This window comes from Sphaeramia orbicularis, chromosome 9, assembly GCF_902148855.1.
Source record: "Sphaeramia orbicularis chromosome 9, fSphaOr1.1, whole genome shotgun sequence".
In the NCBI taxonomy this organism is placed as follows: domain Eukaryota; kingdom Metazoa; phylum Chordata; class Actinopteri; order Kurtiformes; family Apogonidae; genus Sphaeramia; species Sphaeramia orbicularis.
Window position 1 is genome coordinate 9,464,686 of NC_043965.1, and position 15,495 is coordinate 9,480,180.

The 15,495-nt window shown below is 36.8% G+C and overlaps 1 protein-coding gene and 1 long non-coding RNA gene across 2 annotated transcripts in view; both read right to left on the minus strand.

Moving 5' to 3' along the window:
- The window catches only part of LOC115425596 (submandibular gland secretory Glx-rich protein CA-like), a 611,393-nt gene that overhangs the window by 5,010 nt on the left and 590,888 nt on the right, over positions 1 to 15,495 (minus strand). The window lies entirely within an intron of this gene.
- Positions 2,233 to 4,753, minus strand: LOC115425600 (uncharacterized). Its single transcript, XR_003936253.1, has 3 exons — positions 4,694 to 4,753; positions 2,523 to 2,597; positions 2,233 to 2,311 (listed from the first exon to the last, which is right to left on the minus strand). It is a non-coding gene; the product is annotated as an uncharacterized LOC115425600 (long non-coding RNA).

Here is a 15,495-nt window from a genome sequence, read left to right on the forward strand (position 1 = left end):
ATTGGAGTTCCATCGTCTCCCTTCTCATCAAGCCCATGCCCACCTCCATCGATTTTTCACGCATCTCTCAATAGTTACCCACTTCAGCACCTTCCTCTACAACGTGTCCATGATGTCGTATATGCTAGCCAAAATAATCTGTACGTCGTCAAAACCTGTGTCCACAACCCCCTCCTGCCAATATATGTTCTCTTTTGATTGGAAGAAATTTACGTCAACTGAAACAGAAATTATATTCCGTTACAGATACTCTCTGAGGGTATTTAAAATACAGTGGCTTTGCAAATACCAAGGGTGTTACTCATTCATTCAATTTTATCTTCGTACTGTACCACACAGATAGAAATAAGATGCTAAACGGGTCAAAATAAAGCACTTATGCAGTCGGGCGCGTAATCGCGTAAGGCCGCGGCGTGCACAGCCGCACGCATGGGAAAGGCACATACACACAAACACTAGTCATATACCGGCAAGAGGAGATAAGCTATGAACCCAAACATGAAGGTCCATGTAGATCAGTTCTGTCTTCTTCCCTTTTCGCTGTGGTTCTTTCATAATGAAAGCTACTTGTTAGCACTAAACTAAAGTTAGCGTCTGGAGGCTGAACTTTGGTAAAGCTGAACTTGTCCATGTGTTTCTGAGGCACAGAAGGAGCAGCGTTTCCTTCCAAAGATAGTCATCAATCTCTCCTCCCGACATAAAAATAAAGAAGTCATCTTATTATCATCACTGTTAAACCTATCAGCCCATGTGCGTGGTGTGCTGTGTTAAACACCTGCAGACCCAGGACAGGATCGCGGTGCCAACTGGACTCCGCGAAACACATGGGGAAGTTACTTCAATATGACTTTTTTCCCCCCTCAATTTTTCCATTTGACGGAAATCCGTCGTGGTGACGGAGAACTTTAATATCTGATATAAACCATGTCACACTCATGCAATATTTCATCAGACATTACTAAGCAGGAAATTGGATTTAATTTACCTTTCTGACTGTGTTGGGTGGACTGACCACTGGACTTGTCTGATTCTGGTCGCTCACAGCTGACTGGTTCTGATTGCTGTCAGTTGGCACCTATAACGGATAAAACAAATAGGAGAGGGACAATAAAGAGACAGGTACTGGGAATGTTCCACCAGAAAGGATATCTCTGGTATCTCTAGATAACGTTACAAGATACAATCAATGCAAGATACTGATTAAAATCTATCACTTATGAAGCTATACCTCATTAATATTTTTGACTGTGGATGGGGAATTTGAAGCTCCACAAACTGTTGAATGCATTTCCTCATCAAGACCCTGCAAAAAGAAGGAAAAAAAGAGGGAGATCTTAAGTATGTGAAGATAGGATGTTGCTTATGTAACATTACAAGGAAGGTATTGTGGCTGTGCCTCTGAAAGTCTTTTGTAAGACACAAATCCACTCTGAAACAGTTAAGTCACTTAGCCAACCCCAAGACTACAGTCTGTAGATTCCAAAAACTACTATCTTCTAATGTAACACTGACTCATGAAATCAGCACTGGATTACTTCATTGTTTATCTACTGCAGACATGTAAGTCAACAACCCACCGTACACACTTAACCAACATAAAAAAAATCAAGTATAGTAATTCAAATATTTCTCAAAAACCAATATGATGCTTCTTTCAACTCCATATGGTGGCAGGACCATATAAACCATAAGGACTTCGTAAGTCCCATTTGGTTAGGCCACAGTTCGACACACATATACACTCAGATATACTGACTGAAGCTTTGAAAAGAATGTTATGAGAGAATCCTTCTATACCATCGTCCACACAAACCATGTCCACATAAACCATAACACTGTCCACACAAACTATGCCATACTCATGTCAGTACACACACTGTGTACTGACATGTCACTGTAACACATGCGTTTACATTGCTTTCACTACTACTACTGCGTTTTTTAAAATCTTAGCCTTTCATACTGTATATCTCCAACTTGCATATATTTTTCAATGCACACTTTTATAATTTAAAGTTGTTTTTTTTTAAAGATATGTCTGTATCTTATTGTTTTGTTATCAGATGTATGTGCACTGTCCCTGGCAGAGACCATCTGCAATTTCATCGCACAACTGGTGTAATTATAATAAAGCCTATTCTATTCACACACAGCATCAATGAAACATGTTTGCAGTCGTGACATTTTGCCCCAGTTAAGCCATAAATCGGATTTAATTTACCTTTCTGACCATGTTAGGAGGACTGACCACTGGACTTGTCTGATTCTGGTCGCTCACAGCTGACTGGCTCTGGTTGCTGTCGGTCAGCACCTGTAATGGATAAAACAAATAGGAGAGGGACAATAAAGAGACAGGTACTGGAAATGTACCACCAGAAAGGACATTTGAGGCTTTAATAAAAGAAACCATCCTCTTGCTGACAAGGACACAGAGGAAAACTTTGTTTTGAATCTCTAGATAGCTTTACAAGATACAATAAATGTAAGAAACTGATTAAAATCTATCACTTATGAAGCTATACCTCATTAATATTTTTGACTGTGGATGGGGAATTTGAAGCTCCACAAACTGTTGAATGCATTTCCTCATCAAGACCCTGCAAAAAGAAGGAAAAAAAGAGGGATATCTTAAATATGTGAAGATAGGATGTTGCTTATGTAACATTACAAGAAATGTATTATGGCTGTGCCTCTGAAAGTCTTTTGTAAGACACAAATCAACTCTGAAACAGTTCTTAAGTCACTTAGCCAACCACATGACTACAGTCTGTAGATCCCAAAAACTACTATCTTCTAAGTCAGCAGTTCCCAACCTATTTAGGCTTTACAGTAGGCCACTTTCTACCTCCTACCTTATATATCATCATCCACACAAACCATGTCCATATAAACCATACTACTGTCCATACAAACCATGTCATACTCATGTCAGTACACGTACACACACACACACACACACACAGCACCACATTTGCAGTTATGATATTTTGCCCAAAGTTAAGCCATAAATTGGATTTATTTTACCTTTCTGACTGTGTTGGGCAGACTGACCACTGGACTTGTCTGATTCTGGTTGCTGACAGCTGACTGGCTCTGGCTGCTGTCATATGCAACAGGAGGAATATGGCCCTTGCTACTCTTCAGATAAAATGTTGTTCAACAGTAGGTAAACAGGTTCACATTTGAAGAACCCATTAAGTTTCCTGGCTGTATAGTGCATGTGTCTCTCCCTAAGTGGAGAAACACCTTTCCACTATAGAAATGCAATGTTTGGAGTCTGCATGACATTAACAGGAGAAGGATGACCGTTGCTGTATGTGCAGCTGTTCTTGACTACATAAGGCTGAACTGCATTCTGCCACCCAATGCTTTAGTTGTTACATGTTTTGATAGTGCACAATGTCCCCCACAACATGAAACAGTTTCACTTATAGAACAAATTCCAGTGAACTTCCAAAAGAACCACACTGACAAGGCTATGGCAAGGGAAATATTTTAACTTGAGTCCACTAGCAGCCATGGTTTTCATATAAAAAAAATTAAATGGTGTTCAATCTGACTGATTCTCTGCATCACCATCCTCAGTCTCTAAATCACATCTTCCTTCTTTCACTCTACTTCATTCACTATAGATTATTACTGCAATAATATTACACTAATAAAAATAAAAGTAGGTCAGCAGCATTTTGATTTTTTTTATATGGCAGTGATAGGAGCCACATTATGATTTTGGGTCCAAGAACCTTGTGAGATTAACACAAACCGGGGTTATCACTATAGTGATTTTGACATCAGGTTAATTTCTGATTGTTTGATTCTTATTAAAAACATAACTACAAGAGACAAATTAGTGAGAGTTCAGCTAGACGCATGCTTCAAAAAGCTATGAACCAACAACAGGAGAAAGACATTCAGATCCTCCTCTACCTGTTCAATCTGTCAGTCCCAAACTGATGAGTAGTAAGAACTAGTGTAAAGGCCAACATTTAAAGCAGGCTCAGCTGTGTGCTGATTGCTCAGAACACCTGCCCCTGGCCTCCTCAGTTAACTACATGCACCAGGTACAGGTCAGGTTTGTTTCCCCCTCATGCGTTACACAAAGCAGGCCATGAACATTTTAAAGTGGTATCCTATCATCACATAATCGTTACAGTATAAAATATCCTGCTGTGGTTCATATTTTCCCCCAAAAGCCAAACCTGAGCTGTCCTCCTCTCCCTCTGCCCCGCATGCACACCGGAACGTTAACGAGGCTTAACTAACAACCACCGTAGCTTGCTGCACATTCAGAAAACTAACAACGGTGTCATATTATATACAGTGCTGTTACTTTTCAGTCATAAGGCCAAACCTGAGCTGTCAGACTGCTGTCTACTCTGTGTACACTTACAGTTAAAGACTGCACAACGTAATGTTAATTAGGCTTAATTAATGAGCAAGCTATAGCTTGCTGCAGGACACAAAACCAACAATGGTGCCATAACATATACTGGTTTACAACTATTGAATCCAAAAACCAAACCTGAGCTGTCGACTGTCCTTGACCTCTTATTAGCAAAGCTTTTAGCCATAGCAGCGTTAGCTAATATGCGTTAGCTCTCTCATCTAACTTTACCATGCGCAAAGAACACACACATCGATGGCTTGACACACAATCAGCAAAAAGAGGCTGAATTAGATTAAAAATCCTTACCTGTATGTGTTTACTCCGTTAGTTAGTCCACCAAGCAGCGACTTCCTCCTCCAGTATTTCATTTTTAAACGTCCTGAAGGTCTGGAGACGTGTGGGCGGACCTTGGAGTCGACGTATTATAGGTACCGCCCACTGACAAAAACCAGCCAATCAGAGGAAAGCCTGCCAAATTGCCCGCCAAATTTGACGTGTGTATCGAAAATGTGTAAGGAAGTGCAGTTCCACCACTGGCCAGTGGCGACGCTGTCCTATACACTGGGATACACTCAAAGTCAGGTCTAGTGGTACATAAGAACTTTCAAAGAAAAAGCGAAAAAGTGTTATTTAGACACTCAATAACACAGTAACAGTCTTTGTTTTATGAGGACTCTGGCATGGTCCGGCTAAACCACATAGGTCCTCGGAGCCCAGGTGTGTAGTCAGGTGAAATGTCCCTCTAAACCACAAATACCAACGTGCACGCACGCACACACACACACACACAGACACACAGACACACACACACACAGGTGGAAGCAGGTGTATCAGTTGTGTTTCCATTTCCAACATTCCCTCAGATCACAGGTGTGGGTGTGTTTATTTGTACTTTAGAACATGATTGTTGTGAACCAATTTACAACCGCCAAAATTGGGACATTGTATAAAATGTAAATAAAAAGTGAGCACAGTTTTTTGGAAATCCATATTTTATTCATAATAGATCACAGAAAACATGTAATCTATGAAGTGAGAATACATAGCATTTTATAAAAGAAACTAGTAGCACTCGGAGAGCGCAGACCTCCGCCAAGGCTGATCAGTGCCCCCCCCGGGGGCCCCCCCACCCCCAATCACCACCAAAATTTAATCATTTCTTCCTTATCCTATTTCCAACAAACCCTGAAAATTTCATCCAAATCTGTCCATAACTTTTTGAGTTATGTTGCACACTAACAGACAGACAGACAGACAGACAGACAGACAGACAGACAGACAGACAGACAGACAGACAGACAGACAAACAAACAAACAAACAAACAGACAAACAAACAAACAGACAAACAAACAAACCCTGGCAAAAACATAACCGCCTTGGCGGAGGTAACAAACCCTGGCAAAAACATAACCTCCTTGGCGGAAGTAATAAGTATTTAACCCATAAAGACCCAGTGCTACGTTTGTGGCAATTACAAAAAGAATTATCTCTTTTTTTTTAACCTTTCTTAGGTGTTTTATCACCATTTATTATAATATTATCCTCTGCATTTTGAATTTTTGAGGTGGAAATTATGTAATTTCCTATATGTAATTCCCTGATCATGTACATGTTAATTAAAGCTCAGATTAAATTTGGGGCTTATTATATCAGAAATAGTGAAAACTGAAGAAAAAGTGAAAAAGTTTTCAGCAAATATGTCATGAACTGAACATAAACCAAGTGTTTCCATCCACTGTCATTGATCCAACTCCATGGGTTTTACTGGTGAATCAATGTTGAAGAAGATGACGGTGTTTCCACGGTAACTACGGAGCCTCTGAACGTCCAAATGGGTCATATCTGATGACCATGAAAAGTTGACAAACTGTATTTTACACCAATTATTTACATGTATTGATAGGATTAGTGGATCAACAGGTTTTAAACAGTTCAGATCAGTGGGTGGTTTTGGTCAATGGTGGACGTTTGGGTCTTTATGGGTTAAATAGCAGTGGCAAGTAATCTGTAATGGATTACAGTTTGAAGTAACTTGTACAACACTGTCCATGCAAGAGGCCCAGTTAGAAAACCTTTGCAGAGGGAGGCTTTTAGCTCCCCCTCCCCTCTTGCGCTCCCAAGAACCCAACCCCCACCCCGACAGTCCATCCTCCCATTTAAATGGTTGAGTAAATCTCCTCTAATGTGATGAGCAAAACAGATTTAGCATTCACTGGATGTTAGGCATCTCTGTGAGCAACTGACTCCATTCTAACCCACACCTCGATGGCATCAGTGTGTTTACTCCTCCATTTAGATACAGTGTGTAATTATCAGAGCAGCTTATGACTGTTTGGTTGTTCCAGTGATGAAATATTGATTAACAGGATCTGCCCAAAATAGGCAACGTCTAGACATGTAAACATAACAATGAGCACTGACACACTGAGGTCATTGTTCATACTGTGATGCATTATTGAATGTCCTTTTCGATCCAGGGGAAAAGAAAAGCTGTTTGGAAACATTGTGTTTGTACATGAACACAAAGACACACTGAGACAAACGTGGAAAAGCCAAATCAAACTCAATTCAATATTTTAACTGATTTCATTATACTTATATTTTATATTTATGTCATGTATCATTATTTTTTAAAGACCCAGATATATATATATATATTATATATATATATATATATATATATATATATATATATATATACATATATATATATATATATTTTTTTTTTTTTTTTACAGGCGTCAGCGTTGCTCATTTCAAAATAATAATAATTTTAAAAAGTATCAAACTCGTTTTAGTTCAGGTTCCACATTCAGCCCAATATGATCTCAGTACTTCTACATATTTCATGTTGTCTTCTTTAGATTTTGATGTTGTTTTCATCGTCATTTCTTCAAGTGTTACCAAAACAAAGACAGAAAAAAAAGTTCTACTGTGGGATTTTTTTTTTTTTTAACTTCAAATCATTTTGAAGACGTTTTAGTTTAAGAAATGAGAAATTTTAGTTTAAAATGAGAAATGAATAAAATTGTAAAAAAAAAAAAAAAAAAAAAATATGACTGCATCGGTGTCTCTAAAAAAACACTTCTACATATTTCATGTTGTCTTCTTTAGATTTTGATGTTGTTCTCATAGTCATTTCTTCATGTGTTACCTAAATAAAGACAGGAGAAAAAAAACCCTGCTCTGGGATTTTATTGACATTAAACCATTTTGAAGATGCTTTAGTTTAAGAAATGAGAAGTTTTAGTTTAAAAATGAGAAATAACTAAAAATTGTAAAAAACAAAAGAAAAACACAAAATGATGATGCATTGGTCTCTAAAAAAAACACACTTCCACATATTTCATGTTGTCTTCTTTAGATTTTGATGTTGTTCTCATAGTCATTTCTTCACGTTACCAAAATAAAGACAGAAAAAAACCTTCTACTGTGGATTTTGTTTTACTTTAAACTGTTTTGAAGATGTTTTAGTTTAAGAAATGAGCAATTTTAGTTTAAAAATGAGAAATAAATAAAAATTGTAAAAAAAAAATAAAATAAAAATATGACAATGCATTGGTGTCTGTAAAAAAAAACACTCTACATATTTCATGTTGTCTTCTTTAGATTTTGATGTTGTTTTCAGTCATTTCTTCACGTGTTACCAAAATAAAGACAGGAAAAAAAAACCTCTGCTCTGGGATTTTATTGACATTAAACCATTTTGAAGACGTTTTAGTTTAAGAAATGAGAAATTTTAGTTTGAAAATGAGAAATAACTAAAAATTGTAAAAAAAAACAAAAAAACAAAAAACAAACAAACAAAAAAAAACAAAAACAAAAGAAAAACACAAAATGATGATGCATTGGTCTCTAAAAAAACACACTTCCACATATTTCATGTTGTCTTCTTTAGATTTTGATGTTGTTTTCAGTCATTTCTTCACGTTACCAAAATAAAGACAGAAAAAAACCTTCTACTGTGGATTTTGTTTTACTTTAAACTGTTTTGAAGAAGTTTTAGTTTAAGAAATGAGCAATTTTAGTTTAAAAATGAGAAATAAATAAAAAATAATAAAATAACAATACATTGGTCTCTAAAAATAAAAACACATGGATAAGTCACTTCTACATATTTCATGTTGTTTTCTTTAGATTTTGATGTTGTTTTCAGTCATTTCTTCACGTTACCAAAATAAAGACAGGAAAAAAAAACCCTCTGCTCTGGGATTTTATTGACATTAAAACATTTTGAAGATGTTTTAGTTTAAGAAATGAGAAATTTTAGTTTAAAAATGAGAAATAAAAAAAAAATAAAAAAAATAACAATACATTGGTCTCTAAAAATAAAAACACATGGATAAGTCACTTCTACATATTTCATGTTGTCTTCCTTAGATTTTGATGTCGTTCTCATAGTCATTTCTTCACGTGTTACCAAAATGAAGACAGAAAAAAAACTTCTATTGTGAGATTTTATTAACTCTAAACCATTTTGATCTGTACAAACTTCCAGGCAGGAAATACTAGCGCCTATAGTTGAAGGAGCAGAGTATTGTCCTTCTCTGTTGTTTAGGCTCTGCTCCTTATATGTGATGAAATTTGCCTGCAGTCATGGCCCGGGGCTACAGCTGCCCTAGAGACTCAGGAAGATGTCCTGCCACCATCATGTTAACCACCTCTGACATACCGGCCTTATTGTGCCTCTCAATCTGAACACACACACACACACACACACACACACACACACCTACACACACACACACACACCTACACACACACACACACACACCAGCAGTGGCAGCGGTCCGGGTGCTGGTCCTGGAGCACCATCTGTCATCCTGGTGTCAAGTGGCCCTTGTCTTCAGTGATTATGAGAGCTCCTGCTGCCTCAGGTGGTCTGTGGACCAGCTCGCCCATCTACGGGGACCAGGCTCGGCCATATGGTCTGTGGGGCACAGGGGGGCACAGGGGGGCACCCGGGGGAGGTGGCGCCCCTCCTACCCCCAGCACCGGACAGGATAGGACAGGACAGAACAGGCCCACAGCAGCCGCCGCCTCGGCCTGAGACCGGAGCTGATGGACCCCTGTCAGGACCGAGTGGGTGGTAGAGGACTCCACACATGTCACTCAGAGACGTGGAGAGGAGCTGAGATGAACCGCACAACAGACGCACAAGGTCAAAGGTCGCGCAAGTCAAGGCCAGGCCTCCTTACTGCCTTTTCTACTGCTGCACATGTGGAAGAATTATGGAAGTGGAAGCTCACACTGAGAGAAGCTCCAGATGAACATGACAAACAGCAGCAACACTCAGGTCTGTGTTCTGTGGGCTCTGCTGGAAAAGCTTCATCCAGTCCAAGAAGACAAACTGTCTGATTTTTATTTCAGTTTTAGACACATTTATCCTGTTAACGCCTGAATTGCAAATTTCTGACAATTGAAATTAAGGATTTAAAAAAGAACTTAATCAAAATTGGTGCTGACTCATAAAATCAGAGACTAGAGGTATGTGTGTTTTTGTCCTGTTTTGGTCGTCACTTGTCTTGTTTCATTACATTATTCATACATCATTGCAATCTTTTTTTTTTTGGTTTGTTTTGGTGAGATGCAAAGAAAAGCTACGATCAACTGCAAAAGAGAAGCACGAGGTCAAAGGTCAAGGCCAGGTCTTGCCTTTTTTTCTATTCATGTGACACAATTAATGAAATGTAGGATGACATTCAGTGTCCATAGGAACTCTGAGAGCAAATAAAATATACAGATAGATTCTTCAAAATACTCCATTCACTGTATGAGTAGACTATTACAAAGACCTGCATGAGGAAGACCTCCCCCCACGCCAAAATACATGAACAATGGGACAAAATGGACCTGGAACATTCCATTATTTAGTGTCTTCAGTCCCTGGATGTCGTGTAAGTGTTGTGAAAATGACTGATTTACAACAGCAACAACAAGAATCAAAGTGTAAAATTCATGAGATCAAACATGAATTAATGCTGATTTGTTTTCATTGTAATCTGAGTAAAAAATGTATGACTCACTTGGCTTCAGTTTCGATTTTAATTTATCGCGCCATCCTGATTTTTCTTTGATTAGACACTGTGGATTAAAGGAATTGTTTTGCTGCTGTTGTTTTTTTTGTTTTGTTGTTTTTTTTTGTTTTGTTTCATGTTTAGTGGTAGTTTGTATGTACGTGGGAAGGGTGGGAGGGAGGGAATTTTGGTTGGTTAAACCAGGGGTGTCAAACTCATTTTCTTCCGGGGGCCACATTCAGCCCAGTTTAATCTGAAGTGGGCCGGACTAGTACAATTATAGCATGATAGCCAATAAATAATGACAACTCCAAATTGTTTTAGCGCATAAAGTAACATTCAGTTATGCCAATATTTACATTTACAAACTATCCAAACAAAAAGGATGTGAATAACCTGAAAACAATGAAATTTATTGAGAAATGTAATTTAAAAACTAATCAATATTCTGCCTCGACTTATCATTTATACATATACAATACAGATCAGATCTACAAAGGCACAAAACATTCAGTAACAGGCAGAATATTGTTAAAATTGCACTTAATTTACTTCAGACATTTCAGGTTATTCACATTTTATTGTTAAAGGATAGTTTGTTAATGTAAACATTTTCATAATTTAATGTTTTTTGCACTAAATCAAAGAGAAAAAAATGATGTTGTCATTATTGATCTATTATTATGATATTACTTTTGAGTTTGATGCCCTAACTTGCACTTTGCAAATTCATCCCATGGGCCAGATTGGAACCTTTGGCGGGCCAGTTTTGGCCCCCAGGCCACATGTTTGACACCTGTGGGTTAAACTCTGATGCATGGAATTCCTTCATTTGTTTTCCAAACCAATTAGTCCTTGAGAGGATTAATGTAGATGTGTCACCGTGTCATAGAAGAGCTGACATATACAGACGAACAACCAGCCGCTGTCACATCAGCTTCACCCTTTGACCTTTCATTTGATTTTATCTTCATTTGTTATCCATTTGCTTTTAACATAATTGTATCAGTAATTTTATTTCCAGGCGCAAATTACTTGAAGAATTTTGGCTCAGACTGTGAAAATATGTGTGGAAAAGCAGCTGGAAACTCTGTGAAAATCTTTCTGTCATGGTTTCTTCCTCCAGTGTTTCAACTTGTGACAACAGTGTTGTTGATGAGGAAAATGAGGTTTCAATGGGTGACAAATTACAAGGCTTGTCATCGTGGCAGCTTTCAGACACATCAGCTGTGATTTTCCTCTTCAACACTCAAGCTCTACTTTCATAAGCACAGTCTTTCACTACATGCCAAACTGTAATCAGAACAGGCTCTCCAAAGAAGTCAGAAGACTGCTGGGCTGACAGCGCTCACACATACTTAGAAAAAGAGGGAAGAGAGAACAAAACCTGCCCCGGAGCGTTAGACGACCACAACTGAAGGCATGTGTGGACTCCATACAATCAATTACAATGACATATATACAGAAACGGCCCCACGCTTTAAAAAAACACCAGTTAAAATGAGCGTGTGGTCAAAGCACAGGGTTATAGAAATATAAATACAAAGCAAAAATACCAGGTTTTATATAGATAAAAGTATAGATATAAATATGTATATAGATATAGGTATAAATATTCATATACATATAGGTATAAATATAGATATTCATATAGATATATAGATATATATAAACATAGATATAAATATTCATATAGATTTAGATATAAATATAGTTATAGATATTCATATAGATATTGATATAAGTATAAGTATAAATATCAATATTCATACAGATATAAATATAAATATTCATATAGATGAAAATATGGATTTAGATATTCATATAGATATAGGTATACATATAGATATTCATATAGATATAGATATAAATATTCATACAGATATAGATATTCAAATAGATATTCATGTAGATATACATATCCATATACATATAGATGTAATGAACTTACACAGGTAAAAAACCAAATATGGTAACTTCATTGACCTTGATTTTCTATATAACAATAAAAAATTTTCGAATCATTTCACAAAAGTAATAAAGTCTTTTTATGTCCTTCAATAAAACACTAATGCAACGTTCCCACTACGTGGTACCGACTCGACTCGACTACACTCGACCCGACTCAGGTGCCAGGTACTATTCCTGGAGGCCATTTCCATTACAGGATACTACCAACTTTAGAGTACCTGGTTGTCATAGCGACACTGCTCATAACATCTGCGACGTCATCTTCAATGTGACACAGCTGACAGTAAAAACAAAGAGGAAGAGAAGAAGAAGAACAATGACACGATACATGCATACAAAGGAGGATGTCGATGGGATGATATTTCGTTTTTGTTGTTTTGCGGGCTGTCATCATGGATTAACCTACCGGTGTATTTACTGTCAACTTCTAAATCTGGTTTTTAAAGATGGTGGGTCACACATTGATGATGCCATGACGCAAAGACAACTCTCTGACCAATCAGTGGTCTGCAGCGTTTACATGTCACATTTTAGTATCTCTTCACCCATTTTGGCTGAGCAAGAACTAAAAAAAATAGTACCAAGTACCAGATTCCAGGTTCTTTTACGTAATGGAAACGCAAAAAGGCCGAGTTGAATCGAGGCTGAATTTTTGAATTTCAGAGCATTTCAATGAGTGCCCGATAAAGGGTTAATATTTATGTTTTTTCTGATCTTCCATTTGTTGTCTTTCGTACAACATGACTCCTTGAGGCCCAGACTCACAGAATTTGAGCCTGAAAATGACAGTAGATCCATGTAACTGCCCCATTAAATGCAATTTATTGTTGTTGCACCAGTTCAGCCTCATGGGCAGGTCTCCCTCGCAAAAAAAAAGATCCAATCTCATGGGGACTTCCTGGTAAAATAAAGGTTAGAATAATAAATCAGAGCAGAAAAAAAACACATCTTTATACCCCTGTCTTTCTCATAATTTACTCTGCATCCACACAACTCATATCAGCATGTTCAGCTGTCTTTTCTCCCTTATAGTGACTAGATTTCAGCAGTAAAAGACACTGTCTGCAATGGAAAAACCTCTGTATTAAAGGTTTGAGTTACTGTCAGACTGGAATTGCTGCTTCCTATGACCTGCATTTATCTATGAAAGTAAAATCCACAGCAAACAGCAGCATTCAACATATCTGCAAACATTCTAGTTAAGTTATAATTGACCACAATTCACAGTTAGAATAGAACTGTATTCACTTAAGGACAGGAAGCATTTATTGTTTGTCATAACCCATGACATGACTCTTCCTGGGGTCCGCCTTTGAATACATACGTCTATAGAAACACAAACAGAACGTTCCCTGATACAGATCTCAGACACTCACAAAAAAGCTCCTTTAACCCATAAAGACCCAGTGCTCCTTTTGTGGTAGTTCCCAAAATTTTTTTCTCTCTATATTTAACGTTTCTTGAGTGATTTGTCACCATTTACCATGAAATAATCGTCTGTATTTTGTATTTCCAGTGAAAATTAGGTATTTTCTAATATTTCATTTATAGGGGTGTCAAACTCCTTTTAGTTCAGGTTCCACATTCAGCCCAATATGATCTCAAGTGGGCTGGACTAGTAAAATAATAGAGAAAAAAGTAAAATTTCATTATTGACAATGTTTACGTCTACAAAGTTTCCTTAGAAATGTGAATACCACAAACAAACTGAAATGTCTTAAGAAGAATTGAAGTGCAATTTTAACAATATTATGCCTTGACTTAATATTTACACATGTACATGACAACATACAGATCACAGTGGATCCACAAATACACAAAACACTTAGTACCAAGCAGAATATTGTTGCACTTCTCTTAAGACATTTCAGGTTCATATTTGTTCAGGTTGTTCACATTTTTTGTGAAAGGATAGTTTGTAAATGTAAACATTTTTATGTAATTTAACTTTTTTTATTCAAAAACAATTAGAAAAATTTGGCGTTGTCATTATTTATAGGTTATTATGATATTATTTTACTGGTCTGATCCACTTGAGACTGGAAATGAATTTGACACACCCAATTGTTAATATCTTTAGTGTAATTTTTGCATTCACAAATTCATCCCAGGGTGCTGGATTGGACCCTTTGGTGGGCCAGTCTTGGCCCTGGGCCGTATGTTTGACACCTGTGATACTGATGTTCATAAAAGCTCAGATTAAACTTGAGTGTTATTGTCCCAAAAAAAAGAGAACACTAAAGAAAAAGTGACTTTTAAGCAAACTTTAAACAAACTTTGAAAACAAAATAACGTCACAGTTGATTCAAGTCAGCATTAATTAGATATACTATGTATTATAAATATTTGCACCTCCTCTCATGAAATGATTGAGATAATGTCATTTATTCTTGATTGATAAAGTGTAATCACTGATTGCTGATGGATATAAATAGGAATAAAAGGGAATGTGTCTGAAAACATAACCTAATTATTCCAGTGCATACATACTGTATGTCTCTGAAACCAAACACAATAAAGGAGTCACACATACACTACAAATAATCATGGAACCCACACATATCATTACCCTCATAGTACAACTGCCAAAGTCATACACTATATGGACTAAAGTATGTGGACACGTTGAATTCAGGTGTTTCTTTTTTAACAGGGGTCTGGGATACAAAACAATAATGACAAATGTCATAATATAGTTTTATATTGAGATAAATATCATATTGATTATTAATATTAATGTTTTTATCTCAAATCCTCATGAACAGGACATCTTACAGCTGTAAACATGATGTGTCTCAATGTTTTTGTCCTTATAGTTTATAAACATCAATATTTCCTTAAAGTTTAATGGGAGATTTTTCCTCTTAAGTGAGATGTGAAGAACGTAGATGGTTAGTTGTGGTAGAAAATTATTATTTACAGTCAGTGCATGAAAAATATTTTAGAAATTTAGAGGTAAAACATTCCAAATCAGTCATGGATAAAACAAAACAAAAACAAACTAAATCAATGTTGAGAGAAATGAAGTGAAAACCATCTTTGAAGCCTTTTGGAAGCAAAGGTAACAATTTAAACCAAACTAACTAATGTAATGATATTTATCCAAATATAAAACTATA